Raw genomic sequence first — 8,461 nt, 5'->3', positions numbered from 1 at the left:
GCTATGTACTTTATTTTGTTTTTCGAAAGATTTAAACATGTTTAAATAAATGTTTTAAGTGATTTTTTGATTCAGCTGATATGGGGTAACATTGATCACCCAAGTAAACAACGTTCGCTAATATTGGAAATGTCGTTACTTACTAAAATCAGGGCCCCTGAAGCCGAATATGAAGACCAAACTCTTACAAGTCATTTACTTTTTGAGTTATTTCAAAATGAAAAACATCTTGAACCGCGTAATAGTAGGCAATTTCCTAAGGAAATTCTACATTCGTAATAGTATTTAGTTAATGTTGCCTAAATGAATAAACTTATGAAAGATTTGACAACGGAATCGTTTTCGGCGATGCCATTTTTAGTAACACCCGCATTTTCCTTGATCACATCGTCTGCAGAACTCATGTGAGACATGAATTTTCGGTAGTGTCAGTGAAAATGATAGAAATCATTGTTTCAAAAAGTTGACAAATTTGCGCATGAACTAAACGCAATTTTGGCAAAAACCTTAATTATCATTAGCTTATGAATATACGAAAGAGAGGCACCATTCATGGTACGAAAATGCTTCATCAATAAATCTTTATTTGAACGTTTAACAAGATGAGTCATCCCGATCAATGTTACCCCGCTGATCAATGTTACCCCGGATTACGGTACCCGACTTATTTTAATTTCTCAAACTCGGACCCGACCCGAACCCGAGACAAAAATTTAAAAGCAAACCCGGAGCCGACCCGAACCCGAAAAATTTTCGCTGTTCAAACCCGAACCCGACCCGTAACCCGAAAAAGTTTTCTAAGGAAAACCCGAATAGAACCCGAGTTCGAAAAGATGATAAATTCATCGTTACTGATGCATAGGAACGCTTTCCGGTTGTTACTTTGTGAACAATTATGCCCAAACCCGACCCAAACCCGGCTAAAACCGACTTTTTTCAAGCCCGAACCCGACCCGTACCCGATATTTTTTAACCTTCAAATCCGACCCGAACCCTTAAAAATAAAAATCGGGTTCGGGTTCGGGTCGGGTTTCGGGTTTGAAAACCCAAGACCCGACCATCTCTAGGTACATGCATGGCCTGATTCGCTACTCACCACAACGCATATGCGCTAGTGTCTGACTATTCACGAAAAATCGCTAAAATGTAATGAGAAGAGTATTTGTATGGCAAAATGCATGACTATCACGCCTACCAAATATTTTTTTCATGCAAAGCAGGTAATTCTTTGATATCTCTAAAACACTACCAAAAGCTAATCTTCAGAATGCAAAGAAGAAATGTTCATGATCTATATTATTTATTATATTTTTGTTATAATATTCTGCAAGGGATACCAGGATACGCGTTGGTTTGACCACTTTTAATCTGAACATTTTTTAATTTGTACCCCGCTAATATGCACATTGTTCAGATTAAAAATGGTTCAAACCTCGCATAACTTATGATCTCGCCCTAAAAGCCATTGGTATGTGTGTAGCTCGTTGTTTCTGAGCATTTGAATGGATTTTCATGTTATTTAACAACGCTATGGGAAATAAAGGATCATTATCCAACTGCCCGTGATGTTGATTTGGATGGTTATTCTTTCTTTTGCTCAGAAACAACGAGCTACACACGTGGCTACCAATGGCTTTTAGGGCGTTATCTCAGAGTATGCGAGAAACGTCATTTACCTCATGGATCAGAATGAGCCTCTGCATGCCATAAAACGTTTGACTTTTACTGTGCGCCCTGTTTTCAAGTTGCCCGTGAGAGAGAGCGAGACAGCACCAACACACGGCGCACAGTAAAAGTCAAAAGAACAAAGGATTTTATGGCACGTACAGAGGCTCATGAAGTGAGATGGAACGCTGTGGAACAGAACGCAGAATCAAAACAAAACAGTGAAAGAGGTAACCACCCAGGTAACCACTAAGCACTGTAACAAGCGGTATATGAACTGTAAAACAGATTTGCAGTGCCTATTAGCATCATAAGACATTTTCAAATGCTTCTAGGAACTGTAGACTTCAAGCCCTGAAAAAAGCCGTATATGAGTATATAACGCTATGTTACAGGGCTTGTAAGCCCTGTGTCTATAAGCCGAATGCAACGGCTGTCAATGCTTATAAACGGCTTAATATCATGACGTTTATATCGAATGGAGCAAAACAGATTTCAACCAAAACAAAAAAGTGTTGAGCGATGATGCAAATTGGGAACTTTTTTTCCGATTCATAAATGCTACCCGAGAAATTAATGCGTGAGTAGAGGAAATGCTGGTGAAATGTCTAGTCTTTGCTCAATATTGTGCTTTGCTTTGATAAATGGATTATTGGGAAAGTTGTGTATCGCACTTCGAAGGTCACCAAGCAGTGGTTTCAATATGTTTCTAAGCAAATGGATCCATACCCAAAGTTCTTCAAATGTACATTTACGCGACAAATTACACTGGTTTTTCTATCCAAATGCAGATTTGCACTTGACTGCATCATTGTCACAATTAATTATAATCGAACAAGCCTATCTCAAATGGCTGACATACTTTTACAAATGTTTTACAAGCAAGTTTTCGTGAAACAAATGAAACAAACAAACTAGCAACCCTGCTGAGAGCACATGCTTTTTATAAAACGTAAACAATTTTCGTTGGCGCGAAACCGAATTACTGCCTTTTCTTGCCCGCCAACGGCGAAAACAAAGGGTTTGACGTTTCCGCACTTATGAACCCGCCCGCTCTTCTGAAGTGCGGGGTCCAATAAGGTGGGAACTGCGCAATATAGATTTTGATAATGAAGTGGGTTTGGAAGAGAGAGAACGGGAAGGGAAAAAGTACAAAAAATAACGAGAAAACAATTGCAGGGAAGGGAGATTTACCACAAGAAAACATTCTATCAGCTATCTGGGCATTCTCATGTAGTAAGAAATGAATCCATGTCTAACTAACTACCTACACGATCTTGCTGGCATTACCAGTATCTTAAACTTTCTTCTGCTGGATACTCACAAAGGCTACAGCAAGTTACCTTACTTTATATATGATGCTGGGCGATGTAAATTATTGATGAGTTGGTGGAGCAGTTGGGAAATGCAATGAAAATCGTCCGAAAGGAGCTACAAATACGTAAGTTCGAATCTGGAACAAGCAGCAAAAAAAACTTTGGAAAGGAGCATAGAAAGAAAAGAACTGTTCAGAAAATAAACAACATTTTTTTTCTTTTTTCCTTAGTCCGCGTGCTATAAAATGTTGACATATTTTATTTCAGTGACTCGGAACGAGTAGGCAGTTTATTAGCCGAATAATTCGCCAAAAGTGGCTTTATAACAGCCCTTAATTTCGATATAGTTCCAATTAGCCCTGTTAGCCATGCTTTTAAATCGACTATAGAACCGACTTGGGACCGATTTATACGGCCTACTGGTTACTTGGGCAGAAACACGTTTCTAGGGTGACTAGATGTTCAAATTAAAAATAAACCCCGATGGTTTGCATGAGGTACCGTTCAAATCAGCGGGGGTGCACGGTATTCTTAGAAAAATCCTTGGAAAACTTTTTGAAAGACTTGTGTGAAGTGTTGTGTTGTATAATGAATTCCTGAATATTTTTTTTTTTGAATTCTGGACATAAAGTAGAGATCTAGAATAGGTATTGTATGAACAGGTAGATCTTTTGAGGAAGAGTAGTTCTTGATTTTTGGAGCAGTTGTAAGTATTGATTCTGAAAGTATCCTAGAAACAGAACTTACAAGAGTATATTAAATGATTTCTTACGTTTCTTCTCAATGAGAATTTATTGGAAGTACGCAAAGACAACTCCAACTCCAAGATAGCTTATTAAGCACAAAGAAAACAAGCTAGTCAATTCCTCTGCAGACAGCTACTGACTGATAACTCAACCAGCAACTGCTATTCCTTTTTTTTTCATCCAGGTATCTACAATTCATGCATTTCCACTAAGCATACCTCTAAACACTACCACCGACGATGCCTGTATATTCTACCTACGGGTACGACACTACAATCCCAAAAAATGAGCAACAAATTGAACCTACAAATGTTTCGGAGTCTGTGTAAAGTTCTCCGAGATTCGGACCTAGGCTATAAAGACATAGAAAACACCTTCAAAAATCATCCACATCCCACATGAAACTCTTTAAAAATTTCTCTAATGCTGTTTCTAGGGCACGTTCCAAAATAATTTTAACAAAATTCCTATCGATCTAAAGATTGTTTTCTTCTAGAATTTTTTTCAGAGGTTTTTAAAGAAAACTCTTCAGGAAGTTTTCCAGAAAATTCGTCAAGAATTCTTCCATCAAATTTTCCAAGAATCCTCCTGAGAGTTCTTTCTTGAAGATTTTTGTCCAGGAGTCCTTTCAGGAATTCACCCAGAAATATCTTCAAGGATTTTTTACGCCAATATTTTTTATAGGAATTCTTCCAGAGATTCCTATCTCCAGAAATTTCTTCGGTAATTTCCCTGGGGTTTATCTAAGGATTCCCCCAGAAAATTCACCAGGAACGCCTTCAAGAATAACTTCAGATATTTCTCCTAAAAGTGCATCTTGAGATTTTTCTGGATTCCTTTAGAGATTCCAAAAATACATATTACCGATCAACCAGCGATACAATTTCTTTATAGATCTTTGTCCAACGATTCAAAACAAATCGATATCAATCGCTATCGAAAATCACTGACTGGTTGACCACTGCCGTTATACGCATAATTGTTCCATGTTCAAAATATGCAATCGAGAAAAACGCGTTTAGAGATTTTAACACATTTAGGCCTCGTATTGACAAGGTGTGTGATAAGTTAAATTAAAATCTTTACAATAGTATAAAGAAAAGCGTGTTCATTTAAGTTGTATTATGGGAATAAAGTAAATTTGGCTACGAATTTCAAAGTGGGACTGTTATGCCTAGAAATACGGGGTTTTGGTGAATTTCTACGCATAACAGTCGCACTGATAGTAGCGACCAATTATGTGCTAAGCATACTGCTGTAAATGACCGTTCTTACGTATAGACTATGTTAAGGTACCTAATGAAGGCTCAAGTGACATGTGCCAAACGGAGCCACGTCTGACGAAGTAAAGAAATACGATTTTATTGCTTGGGATGGAAAGCAAAGTTTTCTGTATGTGTGATAATGAGAAAATGTATGAGTTTAGTGAAAGAAAGAGTGGATGAGTAAGATAGAGAGTTTATAAGATTTATAAATAATAGTTTATAAATTCCTGTATTCACTCTTTCAGCTGCAGGCTTGACAGAAACTCATCTGCGAACTCAAGGTTGTTATGCGGAGTGAATATTTAACTCAAAATTTACTACACAAATCTTCACATTTGACATTTCTTTGGACTTAGTTTGCAAAATCAAATTTAATACATCGCAAATTAAGTTTTAGAACCGCCAACATATTTGCCACTTGCACCAAATAACCAGTTATCCGGAATAACCAAGTATGTGGCCAGGTCATCCAAAACCTCTTGAACTATTTTTCTTTTGACTTGATTTGCAAATTCATGAAGTTTGATGTGTCGCAAGATAGATCTAAGAACCGTTAATATAATGTCCACTTCCTCTGGGGAACAGGGTATCCAAAACAACCTGGCATGTTATCAAGTCATCCAAGAACGTTTGAATTACCCTTCTTTAGCCTTGATTTGGGAATTTATGAAGTTTGATGTTGCCAGCTAGGTTTCAGAACCGACAGTTTAGTGACCATTTCCCCCAGGGAACCGGAAATTCGGAACAATCCGACATGTGGTCAAGTCATTCAAATACATTGAATCACCTTTTGACTTGATTTGCAAACTCATGAAAATTGATATATCGCAAGCCAGGTTTCAGATAGTAGAAGCATTAACCTAAGAATGCTAATGTTACTGCTGTTTGTGTTACCAACATCTAGTTTTCCACGAATTGACAGCGTGAGTGTCGGTCCTCAAAGTGTCAGATTAATTTAAAAAAAACCAAAACAACGACATGGTATTGAACAAACAATGGAAATCCATAATTTAAGGTAATAATAATTGAAATCAGTTTTGTGGCAACTACGCCACTAGCGTTCTACTACTAATATTTCTATTTTTCAGATTCGCCAATACAATGCCCACTTCCACCAGTGAACCGGTATTCGGAACAACCCAGCATGTGGCCAAGTCATCCAAAAACGGTCGAACTATTTTTGTTTAGAATTGGTTTGCTTAATCATGAAGTTGATTTGTCGCAAGCCATGGACTCGAAATTAAAGTGGTTACTGATTCTTCAAGTGAGATTACTTCAGTACTCCCCGTGATGAATCCAAAACTATGGTAAATGTGGGTAAAGTTCAAATCGATGACCGCGGTTCCAAAAACTAGAACAAAACTGTGATCAACCCTGAAAATGCAACTGAAAATCATTGAAACACGGATGGGAAATAATATTTTGATATTGAAAATTTCAATCAAATTTGACGTCAGGCTCGCATGAATATAAACACATAAAACAGGTTGCGTTTCACATGGGATATAAAGCCAACGTAAGAAGATGTTCAAAACAATTTTCTCAAACACCTGCTAATTAAAAACTGCCTACTGAATATTTTGTTTGAGATCAGCGCAGCGAATTGTGTAGTGTGACAGTTATGCGTAGAAATACAGTTGTGAGCCAGTTATGCGTGGAAATTCAACAATGGGACAATTTAACTTGGCTTGCTTTTCATTGAGTTCCCGAACAAAGTTAATTTTTTGTAAGTGTTTTCCAAAACTATGCGCAAAAATAAACTGTTTGATGACAAAAAGTTTAAATGCACAAAAAGCAACATGGGACAATTATGCGTATAACGGCAGACCAGGTTACATAAATTCTTGTGGGAGTCCCTGGAAGAATTGTTGGAGGAAACCCAATATTATTTTATATAGGCATCTCTGAAAGAGTTTCTGTAGGAATCTCGGGAAGAATTCCTGTAGAAATTTGTGGTGAGTTGCTGTTTGCTGGAATTCACCAGATTCGGCGAATTGTGCTATGGCACGTGCAAATGTTCTGTGGAAATATATATATTTTTCAAAGTGATTAAAGTGTTTTTTTTTTACTTTTATTCGATTTGCTTGGGTTTTGTTCGAGAGTGCTCTGTGATGGCTTCAGCAATTGAATTTGTTTCGCGCGACGCGTTTTTATTTTAACTCCGGCGTGTGTTGAAGTTGAAGTTTTGATGTCGATTTTTCGAGCGGTGCTTCGTTATTAGAGGAGCGACGGATTTCAGAGGAGTTTCGAAAAAAGAATTTGGTGAGTTTGTTCTGATGTGCATGATTACAATGCATAAATATTAACCATTTGTCGGCTATAACGTCTACCAAACGTATCCTAAGGCACTACCCTTTCCATCAACAGTCCACAACATCCCATGACACCTATGAGCAGTCGTAGAGTTCTCTGCATCTTTCTTAAGTAGGTGTTCAATCAATCATCCTTTCCCATTCCCCAGCTTTTGCAAGGACGTGGCCAGGACAGCTCTCGATTATTTGAGGATGCGTTAATCTTGTCTAAGAGTTAGAGGTTAGTCCCAAATCTCTGACTTTGGTAACAGACGGGAAGGAGGCAACCCTCATACCACAGACAACTCATACACTCTGAGAAAAATCTAAACTAACTAGTTTAAAAGACACACTAAATCGCTATTTGACTGGTTGGGTCTAGCTTTCGTTTAGCTGCCGGTTATACTGGGCTAGTATAACTTTCAAAAATACAAGGTGTTATATAGGAATGCTTAATGACTGATTAGTTTAACTGGTTTCCAATAAAAAAATATTTGAAAAATAAAATAACTAAATTTATCGCATTTTAAAAGGGATAAAATAAAAACCGAAAATAGTAAACCAATTTATTTCACAAGTATGTTATAATTATTAAAAACAATCTTCACTAAAATTCACACAGCACCATCCTCTTACTTCCTTCCGTTGGCCGCAACCTGCTCTGCGGTTTCTTCCTCGTTGGCAATGGTCTGGAAATGACGAGTAAACTTCTTAGACTCTCGGTATATTTTCAGCAGACGACGCAGGATCATTCACAGCAGCTTACAGGTATACATGCACTGGCCGTACCTTCCCGATGTCCATATCCACAGTAATGTCCCTTACACTAGACTCCAGTAATCCAATCAATCAGGAGCAACCTTGCCAGCTGATGCAATAGTGGTTATCACGCCCAATGGTATAGGTGCCCTAGTGTAGATGTAGTTGTGAACCTTAGAGGAAAACAATATGCACTCAGTCACGAAAAAGACCCAGAAACCGGGTGTAAATTTTTCAAATTGGGTAATATTTCCATATGCGTTTTGATGAGTCTGGAAAGCGTGTGCAAGTTTCTTTGAGGAAAACAAAAACAAACTGTGTATGACGAGCATATGCTAGTCTACGTGTGTTCAAATGTCACTAAGCTCTATAGTGATCGGCAACTATGAAGGAACCCAGCGTAAACGAGGGGCACTAAC

At 37.9% G+C, this 8,461-nt stretch overlaps 1 long non-coding RNA gene across 1 annotated transcript; it reads right to left on the bottom strand.

Moving 5' to 3' along the window:
• Positions 1-7,798: 7,798 nt before the first annotated feature.
• On the bottom strand, positions 7,799-8,233 carry LOC5580288. The gene is made up of 2 exons (XR_002499034.1): positions 8,073-8,233; positions 7,799-7,972 (listed from the first exon to the last, which is right to left on the bottom strand). It is a non-coding gene; the product is annotated as an uncharacterized LOC5580288 (long non-coding RNA).
• Positions 8,234-8,461: the final 228 nt, after the last annotated feature.

Source organism: Aedes aegypti, chromosome 1, assembly GCF_002204515.2.
Source record: "Aedes aegypti strain LVP_AGWG chromosome 1, AaegL5.0 Primary Assembly, whole genome shotgun sequence".
NCBI lineage: Eukaryota > Metazoa > Arthropoda > Insecta > Diptera > Culicidae > Aedes > Aedes aegypti.
Note: the sequence above shows the minus strand (reverse complement) of the source record. Positions and strands in the feature narration are given on the sequence as shown.